Here is a 13,514-nt window from a genome sequence, read left to right as displayed (position 1 = left end):
TATTTCTCCTTCTCCAACGAGCTTCTATCTTGTGGCGTGTTGCACAAATGGATGCTCTAAATGTTCTCCATCGCCTTCTATATATACACATTAGAAGGGCTCCTCAAAATGTCCAACAAGGGCTTGTCCATCAAATCACATGTGTGGGCTTGACAACTTGTCACAAGGTCTCTAAACGCCTAGTCGACCTTGACCAAACCCACATATTGACATCAAAAATTGATATCTTCATTTCTACAACTCGGATTTCGACGATTTTCGTTACGTCTGGTTTGTCTCGGCATCCTCTCTCATCTCCATTCATCACATGTAAAAATCTCCTCATGGTTTTGGCCCCAACATTGATTGGTACAAAACCCCAGGCTTGGGTTTCAAGCCCACAAGGCCATTTGTGAAGCTCCTTCCTCCAAACCCTTGATCCTCAAGGCTTGGAGTACCTCCCAAACTACAAAAATAAACACTCTCTTATCAAGGGAGGTACTTCCAAGACTAGGAAGTAACTATCATCATCTCCAGTGACACTAGCCCATCTGGCATCCATCAATGCAGCATACCCTGTAGAATGAATCCGGCAATATCGGTAGTGCCTCTGCCTCATCACATCCGAACCTGAAGATCCCAAACCTCCATAGGGTTGCTCCCTCTAAGCCTACACGATCTCCACTGGCTTAGTCCTGCAAGTACTCATCCTCCTGGATCAAATACCACTCGTGCAAATCCCTCCAATCTCGGATATGCAACATCACGATCTGATGAAGACTCTAGCCTGCCAATGTGAAGTCCATCACATGAAGCCATCTCGATCAACCTGATCGCATCCAAGCCAAAGAAGTCCCCGAGTTGTCTTAACCATCCATGGCAAATCAACAAAAGTCCATGTTCAAGAATCTACCCTACAACAAATTGTTGTTCACCAGGCTCTCCACCAATCCACCATAACTCCCAGCCAATCTTGTTGTCAAGCCAGCCAAGACCACATCTCCATGTCTTCAGCTGAACAATCTGCTCCATGATCGAGACACCCACAACTCCCTTTGAGTTGCTTCATTGTGCACACTTTGATTCACTGTCCCTCAAAGTAGCTCAGATACGCTCTAATACCATGTTGAATTTCCACCATCTTGGGTCTAGGATAGAATCTTAGAATCTTTGACGCTACCAAACCAAGAATCTCAACATAACTACTTTGCACAACGAAAAATATAAAATAGTAAATCACATATGCACAAAATATGGACAACTTTTTACATTTTTCAACCCAATTTCGTTATATTAATCAACAAATAATACAACAGTCTAGGGCTCCTGTACCAGGGATAATGGCCCTCGTACATCCATTGATACAAGACACAAAACTGGGGCTTGGTTTCAGTCCATCGACAACCAATCTACCATCTAGCTGATGTAGTCGACTCTCTCAACTCCTCTCGGTCGTACCCTATACCTACCCAATCCTTTGGCTCCCGATCCGCGGCACTGCCTCTATCAAAGATCTAAGTCCATCTGACCACTGAACCTTGGTTATCCAATCTGCTCACTAGTTGTGCCTTAGTCCATCAAAGGCACAACACATCGAGATTCATGTTGAGTTGTTCACAAACTCCATTTGTGAACAACTCTCAATCTGCCCACTATTGCTCATCAGCTACTCAGGGACTTCAACACACTATGGTCTTCCTGCGTTGCCCCAATGAAGCCCGACATAGGGCACGGAAGGTTGCCACCTATCACTGCAAGATGTCCATCTCCTACACACAGGGTAGGAGAGCTGCCCATCATCTACTGTAGAAGTCCTTCTCCACACACAAGTCTAAGGCTCCACAAACTACTCCTAGATGATTAGACCCTTGAGCTCCAACAACTACCACTCTAGCAACTACTTTTGTCCATCAAAATGTTGCACACTAGGATCTAACTTGGACACTATTGTGTTGTCCTCCAGCAGACCATAAATGCCCAATCACGTCCACACTTGGTCCACTCTTACCTTGCCCTCCAACAATCCACGAGTGACCAACCCTCATTATAGCATCTGCTCCTAGTTAGGGCATCCAACACCTAGGAAACCCCTCCACACGGCTGCTAATAGACTTCTCCAATAGTCCTCTCCTAGTACACCTATTACTCCACTGCGAGATCTGCTCCTAGTTGGTGTTTCTTAACACCCAAGACAACCCCCACACATGGCTCCCATAGGCTGCAATATAACCAATCCAAAACTGATCCAAATCATGGTTCCAACACCTACAAAAATGTTTTACCAAACATACCTTAGCTCACTGTTTTGAGGTCTGATTTATTTGCTGCAAACTAGGCGTGGTTAAGGCACACCACAGTCCCTTTACCAGCCTTCTTCTCCACCTAGATTTGTTTAAGGTGATGCAGCTGCCCTTCTTTGAGGGGATATGACCCTTAGCTATGATGCTGGGCTATAACAGCCTTCACAAACCCCTTGGCGTCCCTTCAATTAGCTGCGGCATGCTACAGCAAGGTTGTTTAAGCCTGCGACAGCCTAGATAAGGGCCTGCCCACCCTTCTTTGCCCTCAAAACAGTCCCTCCTTGCCTCCGCCCTCCTTCCAGCAACTCGGTCACCTGAAATGGCCTCAAAACAGCCCTTCAAACCCTCGCTGGTATGCCTTCCTTGCTGCGGCCTAGAACAGAAGTATTTCTCCTTCTCCAACGAGCTTCTATCTTGTGATGTGTTGCACAAATGTATGCTCTAAATGTTCTCCATCACCTTCTATATATACACAATAGAAGGGCTCCTCAAAATGTCCAACAAGGGCTTGTCCATCAAATCACATGTGTGGGCTTGACAACTTGTCACAAGGTCTCTAAACGCCTAGCCGACCTTGACCAAACCCACATATTGAAATCAAAAATTGATATCTTCATTTATACAACTCGGATTTCAACGATTTTTGTTACGTCCGGTTCGTCTCGGCATCCTCTCTCATCTCCATTCATCACATGTAGAAATCTCCTCATGGTTTTGGGCCCAACATTGATGGGTACAAAACCCCAGGCTTGGGTTTCAAGCCCACAAAGCCATTTGTGAAGCTCCTTCCTCCAAACACTCGATCCTCAAGGCTTGGAGTACCTCCCAAGCTACAAAAATCAACATCAGAAGGGGCCAGCCAACCAGACAAAAACAACAGGCAGGAGATGGATATTGTCCATGAATTAAGCTACTCCTTTGTTTTTCATTCTTTTCATCAATGAATCTGGAATTTACTAAAACAGATCTAACTAGAGTAACTATGACGTCAAGTGGAACTCAATCTCATCAAAATTAACGAAGTTAAGAAAGACAGTACAAATGATGACAAGAAACATTCCTGAGGAGGTATGAGAGCCAACTCAGGCCAGATAACCTTTGAGAGAATTATGGGTGTTGCACTTGGTCAAGAACTATTAAGAACATGTGTTATTCTAAAGCTTCAATATCTTTTATAATGAAAACTCCCGTTTTTCATGTTAATTATACTGATGGAAACAATTAGACTGACAGACTGAATTTTTTCTGTTAACTCCCAATTTTTTCATTAATTAGACTCACTGAGTGCTCATGCTGCGCATCCTCAAGTATGGTAACAATTTATGCATTCCAGTGCCAACAGTGGCTAGCTGGGTTCAGGGTTCAAGTCCTACCAAGTGACATATTAGTGTGTGTGCTCATGCTTATGGATGCTAGAACCCATCAGGGTTCAAGTCCTGCCAAGAGATATCTGAGTGCCTGTGCTCATGCTTATGGATGCGTACCAGTGCACAGCAAATCACGATTAAAATCAACACAAAATATAAGTAATATGAATACAATAAGATAACAGTGCCTTTTATGAGTTCAGACGCACATAGTTTATTGTTACGTCACTACATGACGCACACGGCACAACACCTTAAGACTGATGCATGAATCCGTCCAATAACTGGATGGGTGCACAAGGCTACAAACATTTAGTCATGCCTTCATTTGCCAACAGCTTTCATCCTAGAGTAGGATTGTGGAAGAGTTTCATCCTAGAGTTGGATTCTGGAAGGCTCCTTTAAAGTGATAGCTGCATGTAACTATTCTTTGTGATGTTTGTATCAGAAGACACTGAAGTAAATCAGTTACTTCAGTTTCTCTAACAAACAGAACGTGCTTCTCCCGAATATGTCTTCTGATCTACTCTTACTGACAACACAGAGTATTTGAGTGTTAATTTATTGAATTGCCCGTTTTAATTGCCTCATATCAGCATTTGGACAGATCGGCTTACTGTAAAAAAAAAATTAAAAGACAGTTTTTCTTTGTTGGTTCTGCCATACTCTTAATTTTGAATCCCTCTTTTTATTGAGCACAACAATACAAACACACCAGACACCTCTCACAGAATCATAGACTAAAACGAAACAAGATTCTCAAAGCTACTGAGATTACAGAGGAAAGGAAAAATATAATAATTTTGATACAGAAGACCATGAGAACATTTTGAAGCAAAGTTCAGACATATTCGTGCTTTGAAGGACAACAGAAAACTCTTTTACAGAATGTATAGATTTCAGCAGAATGCAGATCATTCATTATTAAACAGAAACTTTGCGTCTGTAGAAAACTTCATCCTCGCTCTCCTCATCTTCCTCTTCTGAATCAACGGCATCTCTTGGTGATTCCAATGGTCCACCCATAGAGAATGATGGACCCACGTCCTCATTCTCAATATAGTTACCTTCCAGTCTTTCTTCAAACCTTTGGTCACTGCAATTAAGCATCCACGCTAGACTACATCTAATGCCCTTTCTTGACATTCTCTGAAACCGAGATTTGATTCTGAATTCCAGGCTGTATGTAAAGTAAGATGGAAAATCTACAAGTTCCTCTAACGGCTTTTTGATCTCAGTCTTAAAATAATAAAAACTCCGTTTCATGAGTTCCACATTTACAAGAAGCAGCTGGGGACAAGAAACTACCATCTTTGCTATGTCCTCATCTGAGAAACCACGTCCTCTGAAAAACTCCACTCGTTTTTTAATTGGAACATGAGGAAGGCTTACAACCTGTGGCATCTTCTCTAAAATTCTACCAAAGTCTTCTGGACCTATTTTAATGTTAAAATTGAAAAAGTACTGCTGCGAAGTCAATTTTGGTTTCAAATTAAGCCCCAGGATCTGTGGATACTGTGCTATAACAGAAGCAAGAGCTTCACGCCGTACACCAAAACTAAGCAGGCTTTCCACATTGCGCTTCATTAACTCGTCCAAATCATAGCCAAGAATATACGGTCTCTTCTCGATCATTCTAGCTAGAACTTGTTTGGGAAGTCTTAGATTCTCAAGGTAAGCAACAATAGGTTTAATCACTTTACCAACCCGCATACCCAAAATCTGGGGATACTGTGTCACCATTGGTCCAATGTCTCTTGGGTTCACTCCAATACTGACCAAATAAGCAACAGATGTACTCATTGTCCCTTCGAGTTTAAATTCCAGAAGCTCAGGATACTTCTGTAATACCACTGGAATGTCAATTCTCTCAATGTCAAGACCTCCTAGAAATTTGGTAACCGGCACAAGGTCTACAATAACACTGGCATGCAACACTTGGGGATGTTTTCTAAGAAAACTGGGGAGCTCCTGCTTTTGAAAACCCAATTTATTCAAATAATCAAGGACAGGAACCATGTTTTTCCTCACACTGCAACCCAGCATGAGTGGATACTGATTTATGTCATCGATGGTGAGACCTAATCTCTGCAGAAAGTCCACCCTCTCTTTCATAACATCGACTGCCGAAGGAAGTTCTAAATGTTCTAGCTCGTCAGGGACTATCCCAATACTTCTCAAGTAATCACAAATTATCACTCGAGAAACAAGCTTCTCCTTTCGCCCCTGCACAACACCCCAAGTCACAGTTGGCATCTGATACTCGGGAATCTTGTTCGGTTCGCCGGAAGCTGCCCTACTTGGTACTCTGAAAGAAACATGCCCCCCATCCAGCATTCGAGTTTTCAATGTCAAAAACAAAGGTTTCCTTGCCAGAATACAATTTCTTTCAAATGGATGCCTTGCTATATTGCAGGTTATTTCACATGAGCTTCCATTGCTTGATTCGATGGAAACTTGGGGAGCGGATGTTTCTCCCACACTCGTTTGATCCGACACATATGGTTTGCCTAGCGTGACCCCGGAGATCAAAATGTTATTTTCTCTATTAGGGTTTAAGTGTGCAATCCCTGCGTGTAGAATTGAAAGAAAGCAAGAACTGGAATGATATGTTGGAAATTCCCACCTTGCATCATTGTGAAAACTGGAATTATATGAAGACGTCTGCAGCAAAAGCCCCCGCGCCATTTCATCCATGCCATGAAGGACCGAACCACGGGGCCGATACTGGCGAAATGGTAACATTGCTGTTCTGAACCTCAAATTGACCTAATTCCTCGTATCCTATCATTCAGAAGCTATTACAACAAAAATACATAACTCGTCCAGACATTAAGGATGATTATGCTGTGGTGGGTGTGTTTCTGCGAGCTCTTCCTTCACACAGCAGATGTTGGAGAATTTTTCAGTTGAAACCACATTTATCCCATGTAATTAGCCCCCAAAGAAATATTAGAAATGAGGATAGAATTGATAATTACCAGTTTTAAAAGGGGCGAAAGCTAACTGCCATGATGGTGTCCGTTCTGCACTTTCTGGTCGCCAAAACCCTTTCAAAACCCTTGAACATTTAAAACTAACGTAGAAAGCATATGGAGTGAACCACGGAGTTTTGTATAAAGAGGATGGACAATTTATTCCTAAATATTATACAAACATGGATAATTAAATAAAAATTAATGTAGGGATACATTAAATAGAAATGTTTAAAAAATAATACACGGATACACTGAATAAGTATTAAAAATTAACCTATCCATATGCATTCAATTAAGTTGATTTTATATTTGAAATTTTTTGAAAAGGTTTTTTGGTTTATTTTCCAATTTAATTTGTCTAGAATCCGGTATGGATTCATTGAAATCACAATTTTGACGGGTGAATTCTACAAATTGAAGTGCCCCAAGGGTTTTTCAGCGTGTTGAATCCATATATGCAATCAAAAACTCAGTTTAAACAACACAAATCAAGATTTAACCACAAATCTTTTTACCGAATTTTGACCAGAAATCCACCTGAAACTCCAAAAAGTCTCACTTAAAGACAACTCTATAAAGATGTGATACGAGTTTTAATCTTGATATCTCATGGATGATAAAATTATATTTTTTTATCGAACATATCATTGTTATTATTAGCCCTAAGGGTTAGTTCAATTGGTTGAGTTCTCGTCGCTAAAGCACATCGCTAACGGGAGGTCACGGGGTCAATTCTCCTTGACGCCCTCGAGGTTAGGCTCTATTAATAAGTCGGCAGGATGTGGTCTCTTTGGGTGGATATGCCGAATATAACTAGGAAAACTAGATAGTCAAGACTCATTGAGTAGATTATCAATACTCGTTCTATCATTACTACAACTTTATTTGTCTTTATTTGTCTTTGATGATGGGTGGAGTGTCCACTCTAAATGTTGGACATTTTAAAAACTTCACACAGTTCACTTCCAGAAATTTTGTGTAAGAAGTAGATTAGGACTCAATCTTGTTAATAAACCTATCGTTATTCAAGTTTGGTTTTTATCTATTTTTAATAGTTAATCTTGTGCCAAGAAGTGGATGAAAACTAGTTTATTGATATGTTTTCTTTGGTTCATAGCGAGCTCAATTAATATACAAAATTGATAATAAATCCAAAAGCACATAAATGAAAACTTTCTCTTTCCCTTAAATTCAAATGAAAAAATCAATTGATAAGCATTATGGCTTAATTAACTCTTTACTTTAGTGATTCAACAAAAGAGAAGTTAATAAATTGGGTTGATTTACTCATAATTGGGTGAGAACCCTTAACTAGGTTAGATCTATATTAACAATGCTCTTGGAATGTAAGGGAAGAACTAATCATAGGAATGAAAATAACAAAGAGAGTTTGGCCTCCTTATCATCCTTAAAATTGTTAAATCCACCTACAAAAATCTAACTAGTTTGTCAATCTTCGTGTGTATATGTAGAAAGAAACGAACAAGCAAACCATGCAAGGAAAAGCACAATCCTAGATGCAAATATTAAAGTAGATGTGCATGTGTGCCCTCCAGAGAAGGAAGCCTTATGCCTCACAAATTGATCTTGAAATGTTCCCTTGAGATTGAAAGATGATAATACCTTTGACCAAAGTATAAATAAAGGGATGCTCAATGCTACCACAAATTGCAATCTTGAACCCTAAAAGCAAATAGGGGCGACCCAAAATAGCATGTGAAGGTTAAATTTTTTAACCCTAATGAGAATTTTATATTGATTAAAATTATGTGCCTAGATCGCAGCCTATATAGTAGGTGATTACATTGAAATTTCCTCGAGGTCAACTATACTTGTGGTCTCATCAACACTATTATTTTCCTTGTCTACTTGTTTGCTTACTCGCCTAAGAAACACATGGCCTTTGGAGGTGTACATCTCCAAAAGGCCTGTAAGGTCTTACAAAACTTGCAATACATTACAAAATTGAAATAGTTTGCACTAGACTAGATACTATAATTGTTCTCCTCCAAAGGAGATATAATCAAATCCAATTTAAACATTTTACTAGAGCTTCCCTAAGATAGATTGGCAGAGAAATGTAGAGATTGGGAATTGATGGCCACTTGTAAATACTTCAATTGTTTCCTAAGACCATCCAACTCGTCCTTAGTTTTCTTTTGTTATGTCCAGTCCTCCATTATTGTTTCTAACACTATCAAAGTTGCCTCTAAGACTTAGTTCAATTTTTCACGTATCAACTCTTGATTGGCCTCCATCCTATCAAGACGTTGTTCCAAAGTTTCAATGGCCAAATACACACTCAGAAGTCTAAATTTTGAAGTTTCAGTGGCTAATGCAAGGCTATTGGGAAACCTATGTGAGAGTGAATAGGAGATACACAGGACAATCACACTCGTCTTGCCACAAAGGATATGTAACATAATCCAGTACTCAAAACGTTGGCAGAGCAAACCAAAAAAACACAAAGGGGTAGAAATTTCTAAAATTAAAGCTCCATGCCATGACATAGCCTAACGTTCGTCCTTTACTAATCATTACTCAACTATGGAAGACATAAGATAATCACAACACACTACCAAGGGAATTTGTATACCTATTGTGCATTGATAACCTCTGAGACCAACTTTGCAACTCTTTTGAACTCAATTATGTAATATCCCTCATGGGGAGATTACCCTTAGGGCACAATCATGAGCTAGGGTTTCTAATAAACCATGAAAGAATTGTATTTCATAAAAGTGGTGCAATACTCATCAATCTATGAAACAATGATACTCTTTATTGAATACACAAGTAGCATAGTAAAGAACCCAAGCAATAGTAGATTCCACATGCAACCATTATAAAATAGAACTAGTTCAACAAGAAATTAACAAATTTATAATGGTCAACAATCTTCTAACAAGGCTATCAAAGCAAACATGATTTCTAGGCTATAGATTGTAGTTGTCCCCTTCATTGCCACAAAATTATATCAGCACCCTTATTAACCCTTGCATCCTCCTAATCATGGCACCTTTGGTCAGTCACATCCTCAGAAAATAAGCTCTTAACCCTCTGCTACCTCAAGAAGTTAATCCTTGGCTTTCCACTACCATAGGAAGGTATATATCAGCTTTTCCCTACCTCAGCAAGATAGATTTAGTCCTTTGTTGCCTCATAAGGTAGTCTCCATCCATCATTTCCTTAGAAAGTTAGTTCTTCAGCCCCTCATTACCTCAGAAAAGCAAATGCTAGCCCTTTGTTATCTTAGGAAGTAATATCTAGCCCTTTGTTGCCTCAAATGGATGGTTTGCTACCTTAGAAAGACAATTGTTGCCCAGAAAGTCAGATCGTTGCCTCAGGAGTACATTTATTTCCCTAGAGAGGTAATTCACTACCACAGATAGATAAGTCCCAACCTTTTGTTGCCTCATAAAATTACAACTCAACCAGAATTCAGTCATGTAGCAAGGAAGATAGAAGGATTGGCTAGGGTGGAATATTTCACCACCGAAACTAATCAGAGAAAAGGGGACTTAAATCCCTTCAAGAACCACAACCCAAAATAAAAAAGTAAAACAAACCATGATGATCATAATGACTCTCCTCCCTTCCTTTTATAGATTATATTTGGAGCTTTTCCCTCCTAAATTCAATTTTGAGTGACTTGCATGTTTCCCTCCATTTGCCCAAAATTTAAATTTTATTATCTAATGTTACCTAACATTAAATAATATTTTCCCCCCTTTTTAAATGACTATAGCTTACAAGGTTAAATAAGCTACTACATGCTCCCTTGGGCAATTAATTTGAAGAGGACATTACAAATTCACTCAACAATGCAGAATCGTGTGCCAACGAACTTCCACGCAATAACAGGAGACCTAGGGGCCGAGGGAGGAAGTTGCTCGAAGGGATTTATCCCAGTCCTTACACCAATGCCACCACAATGGTCGCTCCCGCTCAAACAACCCAATGCTAAAATAATTCATCTTACAATAGCCACGGAGCATCGTCAATTCCTCCATGAATGCTTTGTATGTTGCTGCAATTGAATTACCCTCAACTTGCAATAATTCCAAATAACTACTCCCATTAATAATACCACCTGATCATGAGGTGAGGGTATAGAGAAACAACGAAGGCCACCAGGCAGGCTAATGTTGTCCCTTCTCCATGTAGCCAGCCTTAGATTCAATTAAATTGAGTTGGATTCCACTTCTTATGCAATAAACATTGGGAGGGGGGGCCATGAAGGGCCTAATGATCCACCCCAACCATAAATTTCCTTAGATTTTCTTAGGCATTTGATTGAGGAATAATGGATATTGTGAGGATATTGTTCCGGATGAGAACCCCTTCCTCTAGATTGACAACCTATTTAGCAAGTCGGTCTGCTGTAGTGTTCTTTGATATCAAAACATCGAAGAAACTAATCTTAGAGAAGGTTGGTTTCAAGGCTTGAATTTGATCAATTTTACTTTGTAACTTACAATATTTGGGGAATGTTCCATACACCAAATGCTATATTACTAACATATATTATCTCTTCACCACCATATTTTCTATCTTTTCTTCTCTTGCCAAAGATAGGCCTTGTAGCAAACCATATGCTTCATCCGGGTTGTTTGCAAGTTTTCCTAGACCCAAGCTGTACTCCAATTATGTTTTTCCTTTGAGGTTAATGATATCCCCTCTTGCTCCTGCCACCCCTATGAAGGTTATGAACAACAAATACAACACCTATTTGAGTAGGAAAGATGATAGTGACATGAAATAATTGAGATCAAAGAGCACATGAGACTTATGGTACAAAACTAACCTATAAGATTTTTAAACCATAGAATGTGTTGATTGGAGGAAAATTTCCTAACTGCAATGAGTGAGTATTGGCCCGATCATGGTCCCAATCAGACCCCTATTCGTTTGATTTGGTTGTATATTCTTCGAAACAAAGGCCTAGTTGTTTGCTCTACTCTAAAACTAAACTAAATTAATGCTAAAATTAAAACTAAAATAGGGAAATATATGCCATAAATTAATATTTACAATTTACTAAAAACAAATATAAAAATTGTTTGGTGTGTGTGGGAATAGCTTAAGCAATTTGACAACAAGAGGGGTGGGGAGATGGAGAATCATTCAAACACAATACTAAGAAAAATATTGTGGATGTTTGACCGTGACTGAAATGTGGGCCCAGTTAGCCACACAAAATTATTTTATTTGGGCTTTGTTTTCAAGAACTTATGAACAAATGGATTTATTTTTTTCTTATAATTTTATATTTTTATTGCATGCAATTAACATAAATAAATCTATCTCGTAAACGAGAGAAAAATATACAACTATAGTTCAAATATCATAAATTAATTCGATGAATGAAAAACATATAATAAATCTGAAATAATAAGTAATTTTGACAATAATATATGCTAAATTGTTTCAAAGGAAATAATCACTAGCACATTCTAATATTCTACATAAATTGATATGTAAATGAGAAAAGAAGACAAATATGAGTAGTGTCTATTAAATAATTAAATAGATCACAAGATATCAAGCTCATAACTCCAAAAATGCATGAAAATCTGAAATGGTCTTCAAAAACTTAAATATCAAAATATGGATTACAAAATCAAAGTCTTAAGTTTCAACAATTTCCAACCCTTACACCAACGTAAAGGGTTGTATAAATAAGAAAAAATAAATAGGATAAGATCAGTTTTCAGCTAAAGATATAAAATATTTAAATATTTTCTTCAATAAAGATAATACTAAAAATATAAGTCTTATCCAATCATAATATCTTCTTTCACAACTGAGTGGGTCATTTTAATCTTCTTTCTAGATTTGAGATGTTGAAGTTGATTTGACTGACATCTTTTTAGGAGCATTCATTTGGATGTATGCAGCCTATTCCAAATACTTTTCAGAAATATGTTGAAGATGAAGTCGTATGAAATTGTCAATATTGAACTAACACCTCGATAACATATTTTCAATATACCTCTTTTTACGGTTATATTTTGTTGAAAACTTGGATATCAACTTCGTTTTTTCAAGAGGAATTTGTAAGAAAACCTGAAAAACTTGTTCATCCCATGTACCAATATATTTAATTATGCTTTTACCTGATGATCTTTTATCTTCAACTTCTTGATGACTAAGTCTTAATGGCATTGCTTCCCTAAGGGCTTTTGGTTGAGGCATATCAAATTCTTATGTAATATCCAATTATGTATCCCAAACAGAGTCGCAAATATTAACTGCATCTTCAATTCATTCTTTAATTTCCTTCTTGTTGGAATAACTCTGGTTTAATGTTGCAATCATAAGATTTTTGTACCTTTCATAGAATTTCACAATATTCTTAGGGCTTAATTGCTTTTCCCAATTAGAAATATAACCAAATCTATTATTTATCATTTTGTCCTCTTATATTATTAATTCATTTTTGTTAGTAAGGGACAATAGCTCTAGGGAAACCCTGTAGGTTTTATCCATTTGCTTGTAAAATTTAAGTTGAACCTTCTTTTAAGTTTTAATTTACCTGTAAGGCTTGTTCTTTCAGGAAATTGATACTTGCAGCAATTTCTTGACTTTGCTTTAATTGTTATTGCAAGGATTCAAATTCTTTCTTGAAAACTGAAATTTGATTCTCTTTCACTGCCTTCAAATATTGTTTTTTCTTTGCATGTTGATTAGTCAAATCGACCAATTTTGTTTGGTACAACTATTCTAGATTTGAATGATCAAGATTATGCTTTTGCTCTATCTGTTGAATAGTTAAAGCAAAGCCTTCTCTAAGCACTGTGGAATATTTTTGCCATTCTTCTTCATTGAAAATTTTGTTCCTTTCTGCTTTTGCTTCCAAAGTTCTTTGATTTTATTCAAAAAAAAAA

General features: G+C 38.1%; 1 pseudogene across 2 annotated transcripts; it reads right to left on the bottom strand.

The window, feature by feature from the left end:
* Positions 1 to 4,314: 4,314 nt before the first annotated feature.
* LOC149142659 (transcription termination factor MTERF4, chloroplastic pseudogene) lies at positions 4,315 to 6,749 on the bottom strand (annotated as a pseudogene). Of its 2 annotated transcripts, none has more exons than XR_016265318.1 (2): positions 6,628 to 6,749; positions 4,315 to 6,523 (listed from the first exon to the last, which is right to left on the bottom strand). The product of XR_016265318.1 is annotated as a transcription termination factor MTERF4, chloroplastic pseudogene, transcript variant X1 (transcript). The 2 variants fall into 2 exon arrangements; XR_016265319.1 differs by having other exon boundaries at positions 4,315 to 6,519.
* Positions 6,750 to 13,514: the final 6,765 nt, after the last annotated feature.

The sequence above is a fragment of the Pinus tabuliformis genome, chromosome X (genome assembly GCF_031772625.1).
Source record: "Pinus tabuliformis cultivar Carrire ecotype Pingquan chromosome X, CPIR1, whole genome shotgun sequence".
Lineage (NCBI taxonomy): Eukaryota > Viridiplantae > Streptophyta > Pinopsida > Pinales > Pinaceae > Pinus > Pinus tabuliformis.
This window is presented reverse-complemented; position numbering and strand designations above follow the sequence as displayed.